This window comes from Apteryx mantelli, chromosome 13 (assembly GCF_036417845.1).
Source record: "Apteryx mantelli isolate bAptMan1 chromosome 13, bAptMan1.hap1, whole genome shotgun sequence".
Lineage (NCBI taxonomy): Eukaryota > Metazoa > Chordata > Aves > Apterygiformes > Apterygidae > Apteryx > Apteryx mantelli.
The window spans coordinates 23,308,926-23,336,334 of record NC_089990.1 but is presented as its reverse complement, the minus strand read 5'-3'; the positions used below and the strand labels follow the sequence as shown (position 1 = coordinate 23,336,334).

Below are 27,409 nucleotides of genomic sequence, written 5' to 3'. Positions count from 1 at the left end.
AGATACCCACTAAATAGGATTACTTTTTAACAAGATAATCCGCAAAAATTCATTCTGCCACAGCACTGAGAAAGAGATCAGAGGAATAAGCAATATAGCCATTTAAAGTACAATTATACCATTAGAAGTACTTTTCTGAAAATGCTGTTGTGGCATCTGGTGTGAGTGCTCTGCCACGTTCGTAGACCAAGTTACTCCATATCCAAAACACAAGGTTAATTTTTTTTAGCTGATAGTTAGGAACTCTCTAAACTCTCCCAGGGGACCTGCAGCTCTAGCTGCTATCTTCTCCTTGCAGCACCATTAGAGATAATGTGAGAAGAGGAGACTTGTGACAAGCACGCACAACTTCCCCGGTTGCATCACAGGCTCTAGCTCAGAAAGGACACTATAACCCTGACTATAGAGTTTTCTGTTATCTTTGTACATGTAGAGCACTTCTAGGATTTTAGGTGGACTGTACAATAGAAACCTAAAGTGTCACAGTAGTAATAGAGTTGGAAAAATAATGCTAACCTTTCCTAGGAATACTTTAGTTTTTAAATTAATTCTGACACAACTTGGGGCTGTCACTGGGCTGTTTTTAGCAGGTCCAGTTAAGTCCCACACGCTTCTGTAATGCATGCTGCCAGGCCCTTTTCTGGAGAAAAGGGATTCTGCAGTGGTGCCACCTAAATTCTGGAGCAGATGCCTCAGATTTTCTGGCAGTTTTCACATATTCTCTCAGGTCACCAACATTTTGAACCCTCTGGCTTCTTCTTTAACTCCCAACCCAGAAATATGAAGAAAGGAATATGGATATCATACACAAATTTCTTAGCCACAGTTACAAGTCTCTGCAAATTTGATTCAGTTTCTGAACACTCAAATCATCATTTGCAGAAATCAACCTTTTTGTATTTCTCTACATAATCTTATCAACCCAGTTTTTTGGGACTCATCTTCTCAAAAAGCATAAGCAGCTCTGTGAGACTCTTCTGACCAGTTTTAGCCTGGCTTGAATTTCAGCTGTTCATGACATATGAAGAAGGACTTTGTTAAATATATTCAAATTATGAGTTAACATAAGAATGCTTCTGTATAATGTTAGCAAAAAAGCTAACTTTCACAATTTTTTTACTGTGAATAATTTGCTTGGCTCAAATTAAGAAGATTCTTGATTGAACACAATCAACGGTTTCGGTAAGGCAGCTCAATCATCCATACTTCAGAGTATTGACAGGAATAAAAATATGTTTACCAGAAAGATCCGACTTTGATAGGAAGCAGTTACCGTATGAAATGCAGTATGTCTCTGACTGCAGTCAGGTATTTTAAATGGAGCTTCACTGGCAGAGCTTTTGTTTTTGTTTTGTCCACAGCATTCCTGTAATGGGCCTAACTCTGAAAGGAGGCTGTTCCATACCAAGTGATGATATCAGTCCTTCTCTCATAGATTAGATTCACTTGTGCATACAGTAGACAAATCTTCCTGCCTGTATTCAAGAAGCACCTTCAATAATCATTTTATTAAAAACTCAAGAGATGCCAGGTGCAGCTGAACAGAGATGTATCATACAGCATTCACTGAAGTACATACCTTCCGCCCAAATTATAACTGCTCTTTTAGTTGCAGCTTGTTTTAACCTACGCTTTTGTTCAAAATCTGGAGCCCTGCTCTGAATTCATATAAACAAACAAAAAAAAATGCAAGAGTCGCACTGCTGGTGCTCCTCAGAGAAGACCTATTTAGGAACCATCTGTTCTGAGAATATTGTCCAGTGTATATCCTATACCCTAGTCTGTCTTCTGACATGAAGAGAGTAGATATTAAATCTACTCAACTATCAAGAACAGAAATCAGCCCTCGCTTCTGGCACTGCTGTCCTTTTTACATTTTTCAGAAGCTGCAATGGTCAAAGTAATGATCCTTGTATATTAAAAATAATAATAAACAGTGCATCTCTGCTTGCATGAGGGGCATCCATATTATTCATCTGTTTAGTATAAACAAGGGGACTATTGTGTTCAGTGATATCAGGGGATATAACTTCACCATAGCTAGCTGAAAAGAATTTCTTCAATTGTTGCACTAAAATGTATATTAGAAAATAAAGCACCAGAAAAGATATTTTTCAACCAGCAGCTCCATCTCATGGCTACAGCACCTCCTCTCCTGTGGTTGAAGATGCTTTTCTTTTGGTTTTGCAGCTCCCATGACATTTTTGCTTTCTGGTCTAACTACATTCCTCATTCTCCAGGAAAGTTCCAGCCTGCTGATGAGTTCACTAGCAAGTTTGCCTTCTCTGCTCATAATACTTGGTCCTTCTTCGTTTCTTTTCACCTAATCATCAAAGCTGTTTTCAGATACTATTTTGCAGATTTACCTCCTGACAGTCTCCCTGTTTACAATTCATATTACGGATTTGGAAAGTGAGGCACACAGCTTAGTCATTGTAGCGCTGCAAAGAAGGTCTGTGATGGGGTGTTTAGTAGAACTCAAAGGGCTGATTCGATCCTTATTTACACCAGCTTGTGTATTTCTTTATTTCTTTTATTCTTTTGATAATTATGAAAATTGATCCAGCAATCTTCTTGCTTCCTACAAAAAGGAAGACTTCCTGAATCATTTAATTTCTGCTGAGAATAGGAAGGCTTATGTAGGGAATTTTTTGAAGAGTTCGCCAGACAGTCATGCCAGCTTCAGCTCTGATATGACTCTAAGTTACACTAGTGGTGTTACACTAGCAGTTAGTTTGGTGCTTAGGGTTCAAAATAAAGGTAACATGGTAATCTGAGTTTGGATTATTAGATATTGGTTATGAAATTTCACTTCCTAAAAAGTTATCTTGTAAAGACATCACAAGGAAACTCCTTCTGTGGATCCTTGGTGCCAAGGTGTTGCTTCCATGTACCTTGGCACAGAGCAGGGTGTATCTATCATGTTTTTGCTGTCCAAAGTGAAAATAAAAGGGGGAGAACCATGTAGCATTTTGGATCCAAGAAGATGATAATAAAATAAAAAAGGGACAGCTACATAAGGTAGGGTTAGCTGGCTGTACACAAACAAAAATGCTGATACATCCTTGCTCTTCTTTCCAACACTGGATGTTCAAAATAAGTTCTGCTACTCTAAAATTAGAATTTGCTAAATTGTTCAAAGTATCACTTACCTCTACAACAGATACATTCTCTGCTTGACTAAAACAACACTGCAATTAAGTCTGGGTGGTAGGGTAGTAGATTAGATACCTGTCCTAATAGGACAACAATCTAAGTTAGAAAAAAGACTCCTCAAAAGCTGTTGCCATATGTGATCAGACTACAACAAATTAAGGTGAGATTACCCTAAATCTGGCAGCTAAAATCCTAGTTGGTCTTAAAAATATAGAACATGTGATAGTTGAAGCATGAACTTTCCTCATTGTTGTCTGCTCTCAAGTCACCGTTACAATCAGAAATCTCATTGCTCAACTCCCCTTTTCCCCTGAGAAATGTCTGTCTTTCTGTTGAATATCCTGGCTGCTCCTAGGTCAGCACTACTCTCGTGGTGCAAGCTAGTGTCCCGTGGAGGCTGAACCCTGTTCAAAACCCAAGTTTTGGAGTGATGTCACTGATTTGGCAACAAGATTTGTAGGTTTTTTTCATACCAGTTAATGCATACAAGCATACACGGGTAAAATGGGCTTATATTCTGTTGTTTATTTCCCAATGCATATGGGAAAAGCCTACACTGGTATGAGTGCGTACACGCTGATAATAGTACTTCTGCTTGGACTTGTTTTCCCTTAGCTGCAACATTTTAGCTACACGAGTATAACAAATGTGTTTAGGATAGCTTTGTCAATCTAGCTGCTGTGTAGTAGTTGTGGCCTACTGCTTGTCCTAGAAGACTGAGGGTTAAAGAGTAGCTTTTTGGGAACAACCTATAAATCACTGTCTTTGCCAACATTTTCAGGGTCAAAGTTTGATTTATGTTCTTTTCCTTACTACATTAGTCGCAGCTTCTTCTGATGAAGCTCTTTAGCGACGGGAAAGTCATGAACAGCTGTGGGCACTCTTTCATTCACTTGTTTCAGAACTCTGCTTATTCCTGAAAGTTCCCTGCTGTCCTCCAGTGCTGTCCCTCCAACAGTCGCAGGAGCTACATTGCTGGTGAGCACCAGTGCTGCAGATGTTCAAAGTATGAGTACCCTCTGCTGGCGTGTTTTTGTACTAGGCTCTGTCCTATTTGTTGCTCTTCTGTCTGGTTTTATCAAGTTATCCCAATGTCCATGTATTCATTTTGGAAATTTATTCCAATAACAGAATTTCATCTTTATTTACATTTCTTTAAAATATTCAGTATGAAAAACCATTTTCTTCTTTCATTTCTTGTCCTCCTCAAAAAGAAAGTAGTTCATGATATTAGTTCAAAAGCCTAGTGAGGTCTTGTTACATTATGAAAGACCCCATTCAAAATCCGCACGCTTTTGTGAGAAAGGTCTTGAATGCAATGAAAAGTCAGTGTAGCTGGATGAAAGGAGTAGCTGCAAGTCAAGACTAGAAACCCCCTGCAGAAGAGGGGAGAAGGAGACAGAAATTGTGCTGACTACAGTTTGCACCATGTCTAGTTCTAACCATTCCCTTTCATAAACTGTGCACTACATCTTCAGGAAAGAGAGGCTTAAGCTCCCTTGGACCCCTAATTGCCCTGCTGTGTATCACTCGCCTGCTGTCTAGGCATTTGCAGCATATGGGAACCAACTGCCTTCTCTGGGGCCTCTCACAGATGTTTTGTAGGCTGCTTTATAACTGGACAGCTGTTGTAACTTCATAGAAACCCGCATAAAACCATGACAGTTGCTTTTAAAACTACTTTAGTGACAACTGTCTCAAGCAAAACTTGGTACCTCTCGGTTACACAAACCATCAGGCACATCTAGCGTGGTAAAGCTATCACTGAACACCACCACAGAAGTGATTCCAAAATGTCACTTTAGATTGTACAGAGAGTAGTAAGTTAATGCATTTATCTTGTATATTCACCTCCTCAAGTAGTCCTTTGGAGGTCTGAAACACCAGCAAGGCGGTCCTTGATAGGCGCCCATCCTTTGGGAGTCATTCCATAGCTTCACTACCTCACCCATCAATTGGGTAACCACAGAACTGAAGAGGAAAAACAACACGGCTTGATTTCCTTTCCTGTCCTTGACATCTGGGGATCTCTGATGACTAGCACGGCCCTGCTTGGATGCGTCATGTTATGAGGTAGCAGCTCTCGAGAACAACACGCTCCAGAGGGAGCTACATCAAAGAGGAACTCGGTTCTGAATGTCTGTGTTTCTACTGGTTAGTGTTGCCTGTGAATGCTAAAGAATAGCTTTACAACTTACGCGGTAACACGTTGTTGTCCCTATCTTGACACTAAAAACCATTACAAAATGCTTTGACGTACACTTTTCATGAGAAGCAAGATCTGAGTTCTTTTCCTGATAGCTCTGTCAAACTGTAATGTAGCCGTGAAATACTTGCTGGTTTACAAATCTGACACAGTAGTAAGAGTTTTCAAGTCTGCAGCTGTGTGATTATTACAGACAGAGAAGTCTCTTAAACTAACAGGTTTGGCTTTTCTTTCCTCTGTCTTGGAGGGAAGCCGTATTGTCTAATTTGCTATGTGTGGTTTGTTAGTGTTGCTGTTCTCATTTATATTCAGAGCCCGACATCTAATGCAGTTTTGATCAGCCCCTTCCCTCTTTCGGACGTGAGCTTGGATTCAAAATCTTAGGCATCAAAGTTGCAGGTTTCTGACTTTAAGATCATTGGGGCTCTTTTCTAGAGCCTTCGAATTTGAATGATTTGTTGTCGAGAGGCTTTATCTGCCTTTAATAGTACTTTGTAAACTGAGTGGTTGGATCCAGCTGAGATCAAAAGGTTCCCATCAGATTAGGGAAGGTAGGTAAACAGCTATTCTGAGACCCCCTCGGAGAATTCAGAGACACAGACAAAGCGGTGTCATTAGCAAAGCAGACAGTCGCTATGATTCCTCTTCTCCAGCCCTAACTGCTGCCCCTTTCACACTTGCATGTGGATATCGAATAGGGGCCTTGTACCCCATTCTGATGCTAATATCTGTTCCAGGATCCCGCTGACGTTTAAGCTGGACGCTTATGACCCACATGGAGTATGTTCATCTGAACTGCAGCAAATAGCAATGGGAAAGACCTACTAACTCGTTGGTCAGCAGCGCGTGTGTTAGCAGTTTTGCAGAAGAGGCAAAAAAGATCAGTGCATCTTGACTTGACGCTTTTTAAAATTTTCTTTCATCTCCCTCTTCCTTCTCCCCCCTCCCAAAAGACAACCCTCACATCAAAGTGCTTTGCCTGTAAAAATGTGCAAAGTTGAAATACAGTTCCACAATTTTTGCAACATCTCCAATTCCAGAAGTCTCATCCAGAGCTACTATGTTGTTTGCTAAGCATATGCAGTCCCCCTTCAAGGAAATGAAAACTGCGGATATTCAGCAAACTTGGAGACTTGGATCAACCTGCACTTTCTCTTCTTGTTCACAACTATAGAATCAATGGTACAGTCAATGTTTATAATTCATTTTCAGCTGTCCAAAGGGGATCACATTATTCACCCGGCTTTTTTCAGTGATTTGAAATTTGGCAATGCTAAATATTAAGTAGCTTATTCTGTGGAGTATGTGGTAATTGAAAAATCCGTGACTGCACTGCGTGTCGTCCAGGAGACGTGCGTGGTCGCCGTTACGTTAAAGAAGCGTCTAACTCGGGCTCCAGGCCTGCGACGAAGAGCGTGTGTGCGCCTGCGAGAGGGTGGGGTGGAATATTCATGCCGCTGAAAAGACTCATGTTGTTACTTAACAACTACATTAACCTCCTGTCCCAAGTCACGACCTTGTGCTGACCCTGGCGTGCGAAGCCACGCACCTCTGAAGTCCGGAACATGAAAGCGGGCAAAGTAGGGAGCAGCGGAGGAGGAAAGAGCATCCACCTCCACCCCGCTGCTTGCCCGCTGCCCGGGGATCGCGCCGCGAGCCTTTCGCCGCCGGCCGCAGGCTGGCGCCACCTTTAAGCTGCGCGATTCCTTTGAATGCCAGGCAAAAGAAGGGATAAAGCAAAGGGAAGAGGTCTGAGCGCATACAGGTCTCTTGTTCCCACCCTTTTCCTTCACCGCTGTCTGCGCAAGGGGCCACATTCAGAGATGAGCCTGGAAACTCCAAACCAATCCCACCTAAATTTCAGGCGTTGGGAGAAGGGCAAAGTTTCCCTTTACAGCTCATCTTTGTAACCTTTTCACTAATCAAAGGTGCTTTTTCCTCAGCTTTTTGGTCCCGGGAGTCTTTTCTGATAGCAGTAATGGGGTTTACAAGCCCCGCTCTGCAACGTCAGCATTGGGAAACGGGTCAAGGGAAGTCAGTTTTGAGGAAGAAGGAAGGAAAGGCAATGGGATCCGATTGGAGGGCAGAGCGGTGCGGGGGGATTTGCTCTGCAGAGCAAAGACTGTTGTGAAGGTTTTGTGGGACCTGTGAAAAGGTATTTTTAAGGAAGGCTGGCAGGCCGAGTGAGGGCTGGGGAGAGACGGTCCGGTGGCATGAGGAGAACCTCTTGGTGCAGGACTCTGGAGAGAAACGCTAACTCACAGAAGCCCGAGCCCAATGGGTTTTTCCCTCCTTTTCGTAGAGAGTGGCACCAAAAGCGTTGACACCGCAGCACTGAGGGGTGGCTTCAGTAAGCCTGTCGAGGAATCATTCAGAATACTTTGATGACCGTATATTTTGGTCAGCAGGTGCCTTGCTGCTGTAGGAATTGCTAAGCCACCTGACCAGCGGTTCATCTACTGTCATTTGCCATCTCCTGCAGACATCAAGACAAGGTATTTCAGAGGAATCTCCGTCAAGAGCCCCTCTGAAATAACCTACTTCAAAAAGAAGCTTCCCGTGCAAGCAGAGATTGGCTCCTGTTCTGAAGCTTGAGGTTTATGAAAATTTGGGTTTCTCTTTGATTGTCCAGAGGTAAATAATTATAGGCTTGACATCCTCAAGCTTTCAAGTACCGTGAGTCAACCACCAAACTATGAGATGTTTTATAAAATCCTCGCTAACCTAAAAACAATAAACACTGGGCTATTTTTGCTTTCTTCCTGGATTTGCACCCTTTAGGGTTACGGTTTTTAGTTTTTATTCTACAACTATTAAAAGCTCCTTAAATGTGAAAGCTGAGTGCTGTAGGTGCACCGCAAACGCCGGGAGCGGGGTCATTTGGAGAAGCAGGGCAATACTCAAGAGCTGCGGCGAGCTCCTGGCACCTGCAGAGGGGGGCTGCCGTGAAATACTGCACAGTGACTCGGCCGGGAAGTCGCCAAACGTAGTCGTACATTCTCAAAGGGGCTGTATCTTTTTTTTTTATCTGATCTACAGGGGCCGACCTCAGGCAGACCGTGGGGTTTGAGAGCGGCCGGCTGCACCGCGGGCCACTTCCCTCGCCGATGCTGCGGCCGGCTCAAGGCGACTGGCCCGGCTCTCTGTTTACATGTTTCCAAATTCAAGGAGGAAAAGCGAATATCAAACAGACCTGCGCGCTTTTGATGTGGCTGAAGGATGCTATCAGGTCTGGGGAAGGGGCCGTTGCGCCTTTGAGGCTTGTTTGTCTTTCCCTGGTCCTTCCGCGCAGGGCTTTAACCAGCCTTTCGAGTCTTCAAAGCCATCCTAACCCCAGAGGTGCGGCTTCTTCTGAGCTGTCCCCATCGCCAGGTCTGGGGGGGTTTGTGCTGAACCGCTTTGTGGTGCGGTTTTCAGACGCGGAAGTTCCTTCCTTTTGAAATAAATAATTTGGCTGAAATCACTTGCTGTCCGGCAGGAAGAAAAGAAGGGACATGTTTGGTTTCTCAAGCTGGAGGTTTCATCCCTCAGCGGTGCGCTTCCCTCCGTGATATCAGCCGTATGGATTGCCATTTTGAGAGCTTTTGTCATATTTATGCATTTGTAAGGGACGGTCTTCAAATGCGTCATCCACACCTTTTCTTAGCTTTAGCACTTTAATTAAGTTAAAGCTTGCTGTGATTTTATGGCTGTAATCCCAATTTATTGTCAGATTCTGCCCTCTATAGGTAAACGTTTGAAATTATTACTTAAACACATTACATCACGTTAAAAGGAAAAAGTCTTCAAAACGCCTGGGATTTTTTGTTTTTTTGTTTCAGGACCTTCCCACATTACCCCCCTTTTTTTAATGTGAAAAATCTTTCCAATCAGAAGTGAAAAAAAATGCTTTTGCTAAGTAGAAAGCAGAGTGGAGCATCAAATTTTGAAACTCCAAATTCTTGTAGTATAGTTTTGAATATCAATATTAAAAAAAAAAAAACATGCACAAATGTTTTCCATTGATTTTTGAGAGCTTATTTCTCCAGGACCCTCATTCATTGCGTCTGTTTATAGATTTTCCAAGAACTGGACTAAAAGCAGCTCAGACATGTAATGCAAAGTACCGTTCTGCTTATTCAGCTCATTCAGGTCTGTTAAAATTTTGTGTGGCGCTTTTTATGCTGGTCAGATATCATCTGTTCTTCTGAAGCCAGCCCCAAAACTGGTGTAAAAACCATAAAGATTCATAAATGCCATTAACGCTTGCTGAGCGGGCAGGAATGTGCAATAAACGTTCTTAGTCAAGTTTGTACTTCTGAATGTTCCAGTCGTACACAGAGCTGTTGTTAAAGACTGTGGATTCGCAGTTTTTCTTTCAGATGATTGGGCTTTTTATATGCAACCAGCAAAAGATTAAAATACCTTTACTTTGATTTCAAGTACTACTGTGTTGTGCTGTCTGCAAAATACAAAAACCACAACAAAAAAATTAACCTGAAATCTAAAATAATCCCCAATGTCTATCAAGCAAAAAAAGTTCTGGATGTTTTTTCTAAGTTTCATTTTTCCTGTTTGTTTTTCACTTAAAAATATCAGAAATATCAGTTCTCTTCATCTGAACCGTTTTGGATGTTCTGTTTTCCAGACAGCTGCAGAACTTCTATTATTTTTGTTTCTTGGTCAATTAGTTATGCCCAAAGTGAGAAGTAGTAGAAATTTTGGACACTACAGTATTTTAATCAGTGAGTTAAAAATCTCTGTTGGGTACCAGCCAGATGATTTCCACGTAGGAACAGTTTTATAAAGAGAGACCTGCCGATTTCATAGAGTGCCTAGGAGAGACATAGTCTGCAAGATTCAGGTATTAAAATGGTCAGAAGCATTAATGAGCTTTTTATGCTTTTATGCGCTTTGTTCATAGATTTTGGTCCTTGATGCTTAGGATGGATGGTCGGCAGCAGGCTGAAACGGCCCGGCCAGCCTTCCCTGAACTCCACGGGCTGCTCTGCATCAAATCCTGCATGAAAAATTGTCTTTATGCAGATCGCTAAATTGCCTGCTCGCCTAGTTGTAAAGAAGGGGCAGAGATTAGAGAGTAAAATCCTTAATTGGATGCCTTTTAAGGGTGCAAAAATGTTATGGGTTTTTTTTTTCCTTGTAAGTATTGTCTCATGCCAAAATCTTCTCCTTCCCTATCTCCTGTGATTTGTCATAAAATTGTTATCCTACTGTTAGGGATGTGGTGATAATTTCCATGACAACACAGAAAGATTCCAGAAACAAAGATTTCTGCCTAAATGTATGAAAGCTGTGGAAAAGCACAACTGCAAGAGTTTGGCCTCCCCACTGTAAATAACAGAGAGGAAAGTTAAGGTTGCATAGTCTCTTCACGTGAAAATGTAATTTTTTAACATTACTTAGTGATTTACTTAGTGCTGCATTTTTTTTTAATTGGATGAGCAAGCATTTCTCTAACCCATAGCAATATGCCCTTAATTAACGCAGATCCACAAAACATAGCTGCATGGCACGCTCTTAAGTTAGTCCTGATTACAAATAAAAATAGAGAGAACAAATACCCACAGAACTGAGGCTTTATGAAAAGATGGCTATAAATAATTGAGACGCATCTGGTCCCACAGCCCAAACATTGACGTGTGTTCAGATCTTAGGCTGCACTTTGAATCTGTCTGTAGTAAGCCAAGTCCTCATGCATCGCATTTAGGAATGTTCAGAAATGAGGAGACTGTGACCCGGAGCCAGCGTTTCCTATGTTGGCTGATCTACCCTTGACAGAGCACCAAGTTGTCCTGACATCAAATGGAGTTTCCCGCTGTGTTTATAGCAATTTCCTGGGATCTTAATCATCCTTAGGCACCAACATTGTGCTTGATGTATACTGAGACGCGGATCAAGACAGCCGCTGTCTTCAGTAGCTGGCAGCTTAAAGGAGAAAGTCACTGTGCGTTGCCAGGGCTGGTATCAGGGTCAGCTACGTGCAAAGCAACTATTCTTTCCACTGTGGTTCCAGTGTTGGATCAGGAGCTCACTTTTTCACGGAGAAAGGCTCTCACTGACAGTGATCTTGAGTATTCTCCGTATCCTGCACCCACACATCACAGGGACTAACAATTTGTAATTCACACTAGAGCTTTCCAGAGCAGAAAGGAAATGCTTGGCCCTTTAGACTGCGTTGCTCTTTTATTGCGGCTCCTTTTTATACGTCAACAAGCAATGCAACTTAGGCTGCCGTGCATTGCTCCTCAGAGGCCATCTGCCGTTCCTACCTTTCTGCTGGCTCGCAGGATGCTCCGTTTGCATGCTAAATAATGGAAATCAGTTGCTGAATTTTTGCCTTACATGCTGCAAAGTTGGTTACTGTTCTGTGTAAACAAGCTGATGGTATTTGTTTGCTGACAGGAAAAAAGAATTGGGACAGTTTATATTTGGCAATGCTTATTTTTTGTGGGTAGCTTATGGCCTAATCCTAGTGGAGACATTTAGTTGCTATTGTGTTATAGTTCTAAAATAACAAGATTTCAGAAAAAAATTGTGAAACTTTAATGGTGTGAAGGATTTGGCTCAGCTCTGATCCCCTGACTTTTATTCTGGTGTATTAATAAAATTTGAACGAACAAATGAAAACAGATTAATTGCATATTGGCATCCAACAGCTTTGATTCTCTGTTTTCCAAAACTTTCTGTTGCTACTTACATCAGTACAAAAAGGATGTAAAATACCACAATGCTGCACTGGTGACATTTTTTTTTTGTTTGTTTTGCCTTTCTTTATAGAGATAGAAATGACTATAAAAGGTGCAGGAGAAGGGACTTCTGCACATTAGGTTTTTCTGGGTCGAGTCTTGCATCCTAAGGAAGTCCAGAAACTGCATGTTTTCTTTGTAGATGGCAGCGTCCAGCAGGACCATCCTTCTGTCCACCTCAAAGCAAAAGAATAATGCTCAGTTTTTGGACTCAGGAGAACAAATACCTAGAAAGAGTTGGAGACTTGCTGCACTTTGTTAAGTATTATCCTTTGCTAAATAATACCCTGTTCTCCTGAATCGGTCCCTACCCTTTCCTTGTTTGTTTTATTAATGTGTCTTGGGATGCTTTCCTGTATTGTCTCTAATCAGACTTTTCACAGATTTTTTGAGGTTTCTGCCGCGTTCCAGGGCATTATGCAATAACGAACCGTTCTCGTTCTCCCTGCAGCTTTTGTGTATGTGTGAGAATGCGAGTACCATGTGTAAATTCACAAAATTAGCATCTTCTGGTTATCCCAGTTATGTACGGCGATGATAACTGGACATCCCTCTACTTATGTGTTTCAGGAACTAATCCAAAGAGAAGCCCCTGCAGTGGTTTTATGATGAACTGAGCTTTTCGCCCATCTAGGCTCTTTCCCTCCTTGGCAGCATTTGTCATGGTGAGTTTTGTGGGGAGGTTGTTTGTCTCCTAAACTCTGAGTGCAAATGCTAAATTCACTTCTGATAGATCACTGGAAAACCTCTTCAGGATTTTCAGCTCTTACTGGTTTTTAGTGGCATGTTTATCCAGCAGGCCCTGAAGTGCAGGGTGTGCAGATACCCGAGCTGGCTGCAGTGCTAACCCACGTCCTGTCCCCACGTTAATCTTTCAGTCCAGTGTAGTTGCTCCTTCAGACTTGCCCCAGCGAGGCTGTTGGAGAGGGGAGGTGAAGCCCAAGTGCTGTGCACAGTGGGGATGCAGTAGCTCAGATCGTAATAGCTCATCAGCTGCTAATCCGGCAAGGCCGCTAATCCCGTCTTTCTGTACAGCTAATCAAATCACGCTGTGTATCTTGAGTGTTTTTTCATAGTGTGACCGCTCTTTTACAAGCTAACTGTTGCTGTGAAGACAAGCATTTGAATGCTGCCAGTTCACGCAGGTGAACCGTTAGCGTTACTCTTTCAGCCTTGAAGATGCTATAGTGTTCTGTGGTTGGACAAGTTTTAAAGATAGCATGGTTTGGGGGGAAAAAATCCGTGTTTTTTAAGGACAGACTCTTAAACTGGATCAGCTTCTGGGATTTGCAGAGATCTAGAGGGCATTGGCTTAACCCCTGACTCTCTTTCATTCCATAATAGTTTGTGGTATTTTAGTGATAGGGAACCGTGGAGTGCTATATAAGCCATGTCATTCTAGGCCAAAATTATTTTTGCAAGAAGTGGCTCCTGCCAAAGAATTGGTTCACTTAAGTCACAGACTTTGGCCTCAAAGTGTTGCGGAATTCCATGAGCTCTAAATGCAGGAGGAAAAACATGTTTGCAAAAATGGGAGACGGGCAGAATTCTCATTCCAGTATATTAGTGGGGATGCAGAGTAGTATAAATAAATGAATTTCAAGAACAGACTTTATTTAGCTCTAATTAAAGGAAGATTTCAAATTTTGCCAAATTAAGTAAATAGTGGATTGGCTCTCAGTCTGTTATAGCCATGGACAAACAAGTCTATTTAGAAGCTAAATTGTTTTCCGGAGTTGTATAAAAAGATACTCTGTTCTACATGTTATTTTACCATAGAAAGTTTTGAATGAGCAAGCTGTTACTTATGCCCAAATTAAGGGCTCGAATGATGTTCTCCGTTCTGCAATGGCTTTCTACACTGGATAGGACTGTAGTTCTCCAGCTTCTGGGAACGCTATGCTCAGTGCGAAGGAAAGCTATTAGGAACTGTTGCAGGAAGTAAACCTGCAGCTGACTTTGTTCCTGATACCTCAAACAAAACATACCCTGGGGTGATAGGACAGAAAGAAGACAAATATGATGTAAATGAAATGGCTCTCAGTAGCTGTGCCCCTCACCAGGCATTGGTACTGGCACTGCGATTTCTCATTGGCACCCCCCTGGCTGAGGGGGGTTGTGCCATTGACAGGGACACTGGGGGTTTGGGTGTCCTGTGTGGGGCCATCCGTTGTCCCAGATGGCATTTGTCACATTTGTGTTAATCAAAGAGGTAAAGGTGAACGTCAAAATATGTGGGATAATGTGAACATAAGATGTCAAAAGGCAGTACCTACTTCAGCAGGTACTTTCCTGTACAAAGGTACAGAAAATGCTGGTTTACATTTGTGCTGAAAATTTATTCCAAGAATCATAATCCCTTCGTAAAAGGAATTAATGAGGCCTCTCATTATGATTCTGCAGTTAAAGTTCATTCTGTGCCCTGCAAAGGCTATTGAAAGAAGGTTTATCTCCTAACACGAGGCGAGAGAGTTGTCTCTTCACACTAGATACTTGCAGCTGAACAAGTTGTGCAGTCTCTCTTTGTAGGATCCTTCACATAAGTTTATATATCTATTACATAAAGTTGATATATGTGTTGTCTCTATATAGGGAAAAACAGGTACTTCTCTGAGGCACAATTCATCTCGTCCTTACACAGATGTTTTCAGATGTCTAGGATGAGATGAATTGTGCCCTACAAGTACTCATTTCTCTTAGTGGTAGAGGGAGGCTGAAAAACTAGCCCTCGGGTATTTATGTCTACTCTGTACACATCCAAAGTTAATGAGATTAATCTAGGCTATGTATTCTTCTGGGATGTCAACAGATAATCCCTCTATTTGGCTCCTTACCTATTTACAGATATAGAATATTCTCACTGCAGATTTTCTTTAATGGGAGGGACTAGTTTCCATCAACTATTATGTTCTTAGGAATAATTTAAGAAACCGTCATTATTTATGCAAGGCTGTAGTGCCACCCAGAAATGTGCTGGAAAAAGACAAAGGAGAGTATTTAAAATTTGGGACCAATCCATGGAATTCAGTAAGAAAATCTCACGTAGGACTCCTAAGTCTAATTACTTTGCTTGTATTTTTCCTATGATTAATGGCACAAGCGTTAATCATTCTGTGGCGGTCCAGTGGACTGACAGAACACGCATTAAAACCCATTCAGCTTTCAGGATATCTGCAGTTGCTCCCTCCTCACTCCTCTCTTTCTTTCCATGTTTTTCTTTGGAGTTAGAAAGCCTTACCCTGACCCTGAGCTGAGGTTTGAGACTTTTTGCAGCGCCGTCACATTTCTTGCCTTCTTCTAGCCGGTGAAGTGCTTAGCACGCTGTCAGTTCTCCACAGAGCTGGTGGATGTGTTTTCTCCAAGTGTTCATTCTAAGGCTGGGAAACAAAAGTTTTTGAAGGAAATGTAATGTCACTGTCTCAGAAACTTTTCAGTGTCAGGTTCTAAAATTAGACTTCTATTAAATCCTGTTTAGTTTCCCTTGCTGTCTATAGTGGGACTAATTTATTTGAAGTGATGGTTGCTTTGTTTCACCAGTTCACGGGTGACCTTCTGAGTGTTATTGCTGACACCTGCAGATGAAGAGAATCACCTTCCAAGGCCTTCAGAAAGCAGTTGGCGTTGGGTGCAGAGGACTGCAGTGTAAGGGCAACTCCTGTCCTGTAGGATGAGAGAAGTGTTAGTGTGGAAGTATAAGCAAGCTCCAGGAAAGGTCTGTGCTGTACTGACCTGACTGACTTGGCTCTAGGCGAGAGGAGGAATGAGTCCCAAAGCCTACGCACATTAGGTACATATGCCAACGTATTCCAGCCCCCAGACCTCACCCAGAGGGAGCAACGATTATGCAGCTCCTTGGAACCAAAGACCAAACGGTAAACAAGTGGTTTGCAAATAAGCCATGCTAAGCAGAGCCCAGCTTCCCACATGAGGGTGTACAGAAATACTGTCTGTGGAGAACCTTGATGATGGAAAGTCAAGTTATAAAAATAAATCTCTTTTGCCTTTGGAAGCAGGCAGGCTCGTGTTTTTTGTAAGCAGGAACATCTGCTTTTGATTATCCTTTGGTTACCAGTAGGTGTCATTGCAGGTTTGCAGACAGTGGGAATTCACTGGGGTCACAAGGCTCTGACATGCACCCAGGCCGTGGCCTTGCGCCTTGGGGACAGGCACGCACTAAAGAACACCTACAACTTCCCAATTTTATTCTACAGCTTTAGGTTGGTGCAGAAGAAAAGCCTAGTTTATTCCTCATGTATCATTTTAAGTTCAATTTTTCTCCATCTAGGATCAATGTCATCCTAATGACGATCATTTGTTCTGAGCCATAATGGGCAGCTGCTCTTTGCTATGCATTTAAAGCCCTTGAAGTCAGTCTGCCCAGGATGGAAATCTCTAATGTAGAGGAAGAATGGTATGGGGATAAATGCAGTGGAACTCTTCAGCATGAAAGATTAGGATAAACCTCTCTCCCACATATTTTAGGACTTGTTTCTGCTGAGGCAAGAAGAAGGTCAGCCTCTTGGGCCTTATTCTTCTCTGTCTTGCACCGTGTGTGGTCACTTTGTCTTGTGAAATATGAGTGAAAAGTGCTGATAAGCCATAGCTGTGGAGTTTGCACTGTATTTAAAAAGTACAAAGTGGAGAGAAATGGCCAAGTTTTTTTGATTTGTGCAGAGAAATGTAGTGTGCCCTGCCATACATTTTACTGCGTCCTATGACCAAGATTGTCAGTGGAGGGTACTTAACATTTGGCTCTGTATGTGTCAGGTTGCTGGAAGGGACCTCCTTCAATGCAGAGGACATTTCCAGCTATTGCAAACAGCTGTCTTGTACAGTCCCTAAGGGCCAAGCCTCATTTTAAAACCAGTTAAAGTGTTTGTCCCCCACTGGAAGAGTCTTCCAGAACTTCACTGCTCCCATGGTTAGAAACCAACTTCTAATTCCCAGTCTTCTGGGAATTCATGGCCACTTTCTGCATTAATTCCTGCTCAGCATTGTTCCATAGCCAAAAAAGTCGCCTTTGAAGCTCAGATTGGTTTGTAGGGAGTATCTTTGCCCCATCTCAGTATAGCTTCTTCTAGACCAAGTATGTCCCCCTCTTTTGAAGGCCTGTCTGTACAATGAGAAGCAACGCATTGCAGAGATACCCAAGTTACCGTTGACTGAGCTTGTCTCAGATTTCAAAATAGTCCCGAGTTATTTGACTGTCTAGAGTCTTGACCTTGAAAAATGACCTTTTCTGTTGTTGCTGCATTGTTCTTCGGCTGGATCAATTTTCTGACTCAGTTCCCAGGTGACCGCACAAATGTTTGTGTCAGCACAGTAGAGAGCAGCAGCCTGGGGGCAAGAGCAAGAAGACAGAGGCTCCAGTGCAGGGTAGGAATTGTATGTGCAGCTCTACCACCAAATGTCTAATCATAATCCAGGGTAATATTTCCATATGTAGTGTACTGTACCATGTGGACATAAAAACAGGATCTTTGGAGGTCAGGGACTTAATATACATGTGGCAGCCTCCTCCGATATCACAGGTTTCCTACCCCTCAGTAATTCCTCTGCCCTGCACCTGTTCTACCAGGAATATGGGTGACCAGAGCTGTGCGCAACACTCAGAGGAAGGTCTCAGCCAGCCCATGTACGGTGCCACTAATACTCCCTGCCTTTGCTGTAATTATGTTGCCTGATACATCCTCAGATCACATTTCCTGTCCCACAGCTGCAATACACTTATATTCATACATGCTACTGTAATACGCTTAGGCCTTTCTCTTCCTGCTTCTGACTGATTAGAGCAGAAATTCTTGTTCTCGGCCCCTAGGCGTTTGCTCTTGCATCCTATTGCTATGATTCAACTCCCCAGAGGAATGCCGTTCTTCCTACAGGACGCTCTGATTCTCCTGTACATCGATGGGGCCTCCCAACTTCACATCATCAGCAAGGTTTGCTAGCATGGTCTGAAGGTTTGTGCCAGGGCCATTCATGAAAATATTTAATAAGATTGGTTCCAAGCCCAGTTCTTCAGAAATTCTGCTAGTCGGTCCATACCGGTCCAATCCTTTTCAATCCAATCTGTTACCATTTCTCTTTTAACTGGTTCTCTACCTACAGTAAAATCCTTATACCAAGCGTTGCTTTCTGTAGTTTAACTACTGATTTCCCAGCTGGCATTTTGCCAGATTCTGCAGCGTTGTCTATATAGCCTGGATCATTTCTATGTCCATGGACATCTGGTGAACAGCCATACTCTTTCATTAAAGCCACAGGTGCTTATTTGTATGCCTGAGTGGCAGTTCAAGCACATGGTTTGGGATTTCTGCAGTGGAAAATGTTGGCCCTTATGTCTGGTATAAAGCATAGCTCTCCACACAGCCCCTCCATCACTCAAAAATGGTCCAGGATGTCATATAAAACTGAACTTTCAGTAGCATGTGACTGCCCTCCACAGAGGACACAGAGACCATGTGAAAGCAGTGGTACAAACGAAGAGATGAGAAAACTAATTTATTATATAATACATTGACTGGCTTAATAGAAATGCAAAAATAACTTGCTTTTACTCTTGCTTTAAAACCTAATCTGCCCTAGACTACCAATTCCCAAACTTGGGTTATAGACTGCAGTCAGCCGTAAAGAAATGACTGCAGATTGTCGTGCACCTGCCCACATTTCCAACTGAAGACTTTGTAGGGACAGTATGACTCTGGGGGCCAACTGCAGGTTTTTTCTCATGGTCTTGTAAATCATCAGGGATCTGGGAACCACAGCTGTGCCATTGGACAATGTTATAACTCCTTTGCCCTGCTTCTTAGAGTTGAGTTTGAAGTGCCTGCCTTAAAACAGGCTAGAATTTAAAGGCAAAATGGTCATTCTACAATCTGATCCACTGAGATCAAATGAAGAAAAATCTCCTGCACACAGGAGATGGCTTGAAATACTAGTATGAGAAAAACGGGATTAAAGAGGTATATGGAAAGAAGAGTAGAGCACTAGCTGAAAAAAGGTTTTATTGTACACAGTGGCAAGGCTACTTGTTTTTGCTCTACGTTTGCTTGAAATACTTGATTGATTTTGTTATACTGGTGCTAATTTTAAGTTGTTTTTTACATTTGGTACTTTACAAACTCCCATAATGGACCTAGGTCGAGTGTCTCCTTGTGGTTCTATTTATTTCCTGGTCCTTACCTTACGGATAGTAGTGATATCTTTATTGGAGCATCTGGACTTATTGGCAGATTGAAAGGTCAGATTGGACATTCAATAGTCAGAAGAAAGACACTCAAAGATCTTGATGTTTATGTAGCTGCCAGCATCATTAGAATCAACAGTGAAGCGTGGGGAAGGAAACATATGCTAAAGAAGGAACGTAGCCTTAGAACTGAGCTTAAATAATATGACCTAAATTTTCCATGTCTGGTTTCCTCAGTATCTCTTTAACTGCTTTTGTGCCCTGTTAAATAACTGGACTATAGAGTCCTGTTTATTTTTATGTGAGAGCTCTTTCTTAGACCTGGATTTCTGGGCATGCACCACAGTGGCATAGCTACTGCCGCCACGGATGTTATAATAAATTAACATGCTCTGGTGCGCTTAGATGTTTACAGAACACTGTGTCTGTCACTTCTCCAATTCCCAGTGCAGTAAATGCCTAGCAATTGTAAAAGCTGCCCATACCATAGAGCTTTTATTAGACACTGGTTGAACTTTAAAGGCAGGGAGATTGCCGCTGAGAGTGGACTTTATTTTGCTCACTGCATATTTGTGGTAAGATTGTTTCCTCTCCTTTTTTTGCTATTCAGAAGCAGCAGGGAGGTGGTGCTTTTTGCAGCGCGTTTCTCTGAGGTCGCGATGTTGAGCAGTGCCGTGTGATTATACGGGTAGCGCTTTGTTAATTCTGATCTCGTAGGAAAAAAGCGCCCTGCATTGTTTCTGTGCCGAGTGGGTGAGCGTACAAGCATTCCCAGAACAAATACCCCGCTGTCTAGCTCCGAGGGCATGTCCCCATCGCACAATAGAGCGTGGGGCAGCGACTCCTCTGTCAATGCCGACTAAACCGGCTCCAACACTGGCAGCAGCAGAGCTGTGTTAGCCCAGTGCCACATTTTTGCCATTAAGCAGGGATTATTGGCTAGATTGCAATGCTGTGCTAGCAGAGCCGGGCTGCTCTCAGCTCTTTGGTCTGGTATCACTGCAGAGGCAATTGCTGTGCTAGCTGGGTGTCCCAGCATGGCCAGCGGAGCTCAGGAGCGTCTGTACCATGCTGGATGGTACTGGTGCATCCGCAAATTCTCTGTTGTCGCTGTGATAACATCTGTGTTTTGTGGCAGGAATCTAGCAGCCCGCAGGTGGGTCAGGACTCCTGTGTACGTCGTAGTAGTCCAGCACTGCACAGAGGGTAATCAATACCCTAAAGATATCCATCCTAGTTGCTAGGACCTTTTGTGCCGGGAAGAATCTCACTCGGCTATTCCTGGAAAGTGAATGCAAAACACGCCTGAGGAGTTTAAAGCAAACCGGAGGGTCACTGAACATTTAGAGCTTTTGTTTCAACGTTTACTCAGCTCTCCAGACTTTTTCCATGTGACTTGACAGAGACCACCATTAAACACAAAGGCTGTTGCTACAAAGCTTTCTCTGGTATTGCAGAGGTAACCCCAGCTTTGAAAAGATGTCTGACCTAATTTCTCGGTAGATGTGAAGCTACCTGCCTGGCCTCAGGAATGGTTTTTGTTGTTAGCCATTTTTAGGCTGGGTTGAATCCTTAGCCAGTAAAAACTGGAAGTGGGTCTCTGTTGATCTGCAAGCCTCTCGTGGAGCTATGGCATTTTACACTGCTTGGAAATGTGGCTTAGACGCATATAAAATCCCAGCTGCTTGTTGTGGAGTCTGCACAGAGCATTTGCAACAGGAAACCCTGTGTCAAAACAGCTATGTTCCAGATCAGTCCCTTGGAGAATATTCACAAGGTGAAGAGGCGGCAGGCTGCCAGGCCTGACCTTGTTTTAATTCAAGTCCCTGCGAGACATCAATCTGGGTTTCTACTTCTGGGATTCACTTTCCTTAGAAACAGTTGCTCATTCCTAGGTTTACCCAGAAGCTACAGGGCTCTTGTGCTTTTGTTTGTGATTAGAGAGCAAAGTTTAATCCCCGCTTCCTGCTCTATTAATAACAAACCATCAGCTCTTCTCCTCTCAAGGGAGCAGCAAGAGAGTATTTAAAATGGTGTGACACCTGGCTTATGTGCAGCAGTTTTAATCAATAGATCTCAAAACACTTTACAAAGGAAGGAAGTCTCATTTTAATTTTGTGGGAACCAAAACAGAGGGGTGGGACAACTTGAACAACACCCTGCAGTGTTTCGTGGTCCATTAGGTTACATTGCCTCTTGCAGTAGCTGGAAAACATGCCTGAAAGACAGGGAGTGTGAAGATATAGAACTAGAGGAATTGGTAATGTCCCACAAATGACATCCCGAAATACACATATTGGCAGAAAAAAACAGACTTAAATCTGGCTGAAACTCCGTGCTGAAAACTAATAGTTCAGACCTAGAAAATTTGGCAGTGGCCCATTTTAGAAATAAAATATTTGGAGCTCTGTGCTCGAGTTTGACCTTTTCCTAGTTCATAAGAAATTGTTTTCATGTAGAACTATCAAAAAGACCTAACGCTTGAGCTAAGATCCTTGGAAGACCTGAATCTTTCCCCCGAAAGCATTTGCCTGAGATCCTTACAGTGGCCTTTCTACCCACCAGCCCGTGGAGATGCTTGCTTGCCAGCTTCGCTGGCCGTATCATTCACCCATCGATATCTAGCAGTAGTAGCTCTGCTATTTAAATCTTTCTGAATCCTGGTGACAAACTGGCCTGAGGATTTCCTGCCCTGAAAGCAGTTTGTTTTTGCATGCGGCTTGGGGGCATGCCGTGTTGAGCAAGAGGGTTTGTCAGCTGATTCCCTTCTGACCTTTGTTATCGTCTGGTGGGAAGATGCAGAGTTTAATAATCTCAGCGGGAGGCTGATCTACCGAACCTCTTTGTGTTACTGCCATCGTTTTGGGGTGTGTGCTGTGGTTTCCCACCTTTGCAACGCAGGAGTGTACAGGGCATAAACTGCCTTCACGCACGAGCGCTCAGCTCGCGCTCGCACCAGCGCTGTGCCGGCAGACGTGGCCGGATTTCGGTAGCCGGGGGCTGCAGAGCCGAGGCCACGAGCTGCTGCGTGCCCCTCGCAGCCGGACCCAGCTGCGAAACCGAACGACACCCCAGCACGCGCCGAAACGTCAGCCCGTCGGAGGAGCACGTGGCGCCCTGCTCAAACATATCTAAGATAGAGTGGCAGCTGTGTGGGAAGGAGATGTGTGAGGAGAGGCATGAGGAGACACGCAGGGTGACGCTTAGAGGGAGAGACGGCTCGGGAGACCTGTCTTGGAGACGTGCTCCTCGAGGGAGGTGATCCCTGAGGGGCAGTGGCCACGGGCGACCCACCCCAAGGCACGGACACCCCCAGGGGCCCTTGGCTGTGGGCGACACAGAGCAGGGAAACCCCCAGGAGACTGCGGTCGCAGGTGACCCACACTGGAGCAGGGACACCCCCAGGGGACCATAGCCACAGGCGACCCATGCAAGGGCAGGGACACCTCAAGGGAACCATGGCTGTGGGCAACCCAGAGCAGGGACACCCCTGGGGGACTGCGGTCATGGGCAACCTATGCTGGGGCAGAGACACTCCTGGAGGACCACGGCCATGGGTGACCCAGAGCAGGGATACTCTCGGGGGGCCGTGGTTGTGGGTGACCCATGCCAGGGCAGGGACACCCACAGGGGACCGTAGTTGCACTACCTGAATTGGTGGTTAGATGTTCGGGTTAAATGGCAATAAATTAAATAAGTACAAATTGCCCGAGTGGAAACTGTTTTTCCCGTGATGGAGGAGGTGGAGACTACAGGGAAAACAGACAAACGTGGGATGCACCGAATGACTGATTACTTTGCGCTGATGAGAAGGCTTGCAAGTGAAGTCAGACTAGACCAGTCTCCCTTGGTATAAGAAATGGTTTAAGATCAGGTTGGTCTGCAGAATCAAATTAATTTGAAATTCGATGCTTTTTTAAATTTGAGTTTCCTGCACTGGGAGGAGCCCGTTGGTGTAAGAAGCGGCTCTGGTAGCGTAGGCAAAGATCCACATCTGCAGGAAAAGCAAACACAGCGAGCAGTGCCCCCCGAGGAGCCCCACCTCCCGAATTCGCAGGCGCAGGAAGGACCGAAGCTGCAGCGTGCGTCTGGGCAGCGATACTGTGAGAAACTCGAGGCGTATTTTGCAATGCAGCGTGGGAACGGTGCCCAGAGCAGAAGCACGCACACATGGGAGAAGCCGAGGCAGCCCTTCCCGAGCAGGAAGTCCATAAAGTTAGACGTGCTTCGCCTTGCTCCGCTGCAGCCCCTTCCAGCCGGGGCGAAAGTGCTTGAGAAACCATCCTTTACATCCCTCTGAGCGTCTGGGCGTTTCTCTGGGTTTCCTAGCCCGCCGCTCCTTGCTCCCCCGCTTTGCTTCCCGTCCCCCCTCCACGCTTTGACCTCACACCATGAAGCTGTCAGAGCGAGGAAACATTTTGAGCTGAAACATTCATTCCGCATTACGTGATTCGTGATTAAAGGGCCCGGGCAGGAAACGTTTAACCCTTCGGCAACCTTCTCCCCTCGCCCTGCGAAGGCTCGGTTTTAATGCTCATTGCAAAGCATGTGTAAATAGGTGGTGAACACCTATTTAGACGTGATGTCCTTGTCTAGGGCTCTCACCGATAGCTGCAGCATAGCGACTGAGGGGTGTCTGGGCTTTGGCAACTGAATGTATTTCTCAGCCCTGTGCATGATTCTTGGTTCTTCCAGGTCAGCGTTGAGACATATTTGCAGTGGGGGGAAAATGTGCAGTGCCAAGCATGTAAAGAGATGAACCTTTAGCTCCATTCTTTTTGCCTCAGCACCCAACGCAAAGTTCACAAGTGTAAACGGCTAAAATTAAAAATATCAAAAATAGATACAGTGAGGAATCTTAATGACTAGCACACAGGATTTAAAAACAAAACTTCAGGCTTTCTTTAAAGCTGCCTAATAATGCTAGCAGAATAGCGCTTGCGAATACAACATACCATTTCACAATTGTGATAGATGTGCATTAGTCGCTTTTAAACGCTGCTCCTTTGGCAGATCGTGGCTCTCCTGAGAGCCAGTTCCTGATCTCCAGCACAAGCTGAGGAACACCAGTCCTTTGGGATACCTTTGGGATTTGGAACCAGCTCTAGGACGCTGCCCTTCGTAGGTGGTTTTGCCAATTAAAGGGGTGGATAGGAATGGTGACCCAACCTCTCGGTTCGTTGCTGGAGCTGTACCAGTACCTACGCTGAGACTAGCAATGTGACTGTAGTCCTTTAGGAGAAGTGACTTTGACATAGGCATAACATAATCGTGTGGGCTGGAATGTGACAAAGACATGGGGTTTTCACCACCGCCCCGAACGAATATCCATGGGAAACGCTGATGGCTCTCCAAGGCTTGGGCTCTGGTTTTCCATTTCGGCGAGCACCTCCAGACACATAGCTCAGACACGTCGGCTCAGTTCTGACTCAGAGAACTCCTGTTTTCCCAGTGACCACTTTTTCTGCACTAGGGAATTTTTTCTTACAAAAACTGCTTCCCCACCCACCCTGGGAAACGGATGGGCTGGAGCACAGACAGCTTAGCTAGACTTGCCATCACCACTCGCTTTATATTCAGCGCTGCCACCAGCTTATTATCTTTCCAAGCGCTTGAGGGAAAGTCAGTCTATCTTTGTCTCATAGAAAAAGAAAATACACACAGGAGAATAATTTAGAGATTTTATGCCGCTGTCTCATTTCCCTGTCCCAGTGCTCCTTACTGACAGTCACAGAACAACTGAGCTGTACCACAGTATACCATGCTCTGCTAATTAAATAATGAAGAGTCTTGTTCATTTGAAGTGATAAAGCCTATACTTATAAAGCACGAATATGAATTCTGGCCCCACAGTCCCCAGTAAATAGAAAAAACAGCTCAGGCACCCGTGGTCTTCATCAAAGATGAGGGGGTAAGGGAACGGGCTGTTGCACTTCAGTGTGATATTTCAAAGTTGTGTCTCTTTTTCGTGATGGCATAGGGAAATAGGGGGAGTTTTGAAGTGAAATACAATGCAGAACGGAGTGTGAAGAGTGGTGGCTCCTGCAAGCATCTGGAAACCTGGATCACAATCAAAAAGTGACATAATTCAACTCTCATTGTGGAAGTTCAAAGGATGCATTAGAACAGGCCCAACCCCCACTTATCTGGTGAGCTTTCTGACCAGCGGAGAAAGCACAGTTTGTCTCCAGACTCAGTGAACAGAACTCACATCTTTTCAAAATGACCAGTTACTGATTGCTAGTGTTCTGCATTATTGCCCAGAAAGAAGAAAAACATTGTTCTTAGGAACAGTCTCCATGGTCATCCATAATAGCAGCACAAGGCATGCATACTCTCACCCATCACATTTGGAAAATGCACAGCTTCCCCTCGACCTGCCACAGAGGAGACAGTAAGTGTCTGTGTGACGAGATCCAGAGGCTGCGCCTTGAAACTCGTTTGGATAAAATGGAAAATGTAAAAAATGTATCTTCTAAAGGAAAGAGGATTGGTATGACAGCTCCTAAATGAATTGGATCGTAGGGTTTACAGAAGCCTACCAACTCATCTATCTGCTCCATGCTTTGTGTTTTTTCCGTCTGTAGGAACCCACGCTGATACACTATCATTTAAGATAAACTTTTGTCCACTTTGTGATGGATTGTTCAAATTATTGTCACCGAAGGAGACTGAAAGATGAAAGGAGATGAGAACTAAGTTTGCTGCATCTATCTACATGCTCCCAGTTACTCCAAAGTCTTCAAGAATGGGCAAAAGTCTGACAGAGCAGAAAATCAGCAGCTGTTCTGAGCTCATCTGTAGCTTGCACAGCTGCTTAGAAAAGAGGACTCGCTTGATTAAACTGAAGAGATTTCGGAGAAGAGCAGCAAATTATCATACTCTACAAGAACTAAGCAGGTTTAAATAAACAATGACTAAGCAACACAAATGAGCTTAATGATGTATGCACACAACAGGGGAAGGATCTGTTAGGCTAAGCCAATGGGAGTGTCTGGGGGAAAATGAGATGAATCCAAAGGTTTGTCTAAATACAGAGTTGCACTGACTTGATTTAGATGTAATTTAAAATGATTTAGGTAAATAAGGTCAAAAGGCTAAGCAGGCACTCTTCTTTTGATATAAACCATGTCTGCTTGGAGTTAAAGTCTTGGAAATAGATTTTAAGCTGAACGGCAGAAAATAACCTTCTAAACCTAAGGAAGAACGATTGCAGAAGAGTTTCTGCTTGCTAACTAAACTAAAGCAGCACGAAGGAGGGAATGAATGAGGAGGGACAAGGAATGAAAGAACCAGTGTGAACAGAGGTTGAAAAAGTATCAAAGGAACACTCTTGCTTTGTCTCCAGAGGGGATAGGTTGGAGAGTCTTTTCTAGGACCACTGTCTCTGCTTCTGAGGTTTTTAGACTGAATCTAGAGATCTTTTTTAACTTTTAATCGTGTGGCTGTCCTGTGCTAGCCCCAAAAGAGACATGGACAACTCATAAGAACACCTTGAAAATACAGGAGCAACTAAAAACTAACAGACGTGTCATCACGTCCTGCAGCTTCAGGGTCACGTGCCAGCTCTGCAAACATAGCTGCGACTCCAACGGAGTCGATGTGATTTTGACCCAAAGTCTTCTAGCTTGCCGTTGGGCATAGGAAAATCCAGCTGCAGCAGTAAGCTGGCAGGCTTTCAGTTGGCCTTTTGAAACCGTTAGCTATTCTACAGTCCAGACTAAGTTTCTTTTCATGTCTCAGAAAGGTGCTCTTCCCTCTCCAGTCGTATCCCTGACATAAATCCCGTGAGTAGCCAGGTACCTGGGGCAAAACCCTGGATACAAATATTCCTCTCTGAGTTGTTCCTAGAAGTCAGGATCCGAACTGTCCATTTTGATCATATGCTTAACATACGTCGGGTATAAATGTGAGATCCAAACAACTCTGAGTTGGAGGAAATTGGGAGCAAGCTCTGAAGTCAGGTGTTAGGATTTAAGCCATCCCCGCTGCCCATGCTGGCTATTTCATGTGTTTGTAATGCTCGGTCATTCTTTCCTGTGGGTGCTAAAGCACGCTGGAAAGATGCATAAATATCCTGATTCTTAGCTATGGACATGGTAACTTAGATTAAGA

At 43.9% G+C, this 27,409-nt stretch overlaps 1 long non-coding RNA gene across 2 annotated transcripts in view; it reads left to right on the top strand.

The window, feature by feature from the left end:
- The window catches only part of LOC106489854 (uncharacterized), a 34,301-nt gene that overhangs the window by 5,711 nt on the left and 1,181 nt on the right, over nt 1–27,409 (top strand). Inside the window, exon 3 of one of the 2 annotated variants that reach the window (XR_010885582.1) lies at nt 12,679–12,773. This is a non-coding gene — a long non-coding RNA (uncharacterized lncRNA). Of the gene's footprint in view, nt 1–8,401; nt 9,793–12,678; nt 12,774–27,409 lie in introns of those variants that run through there. The other variant, XR_010885583.1, reaches the window with a different exon arrangement.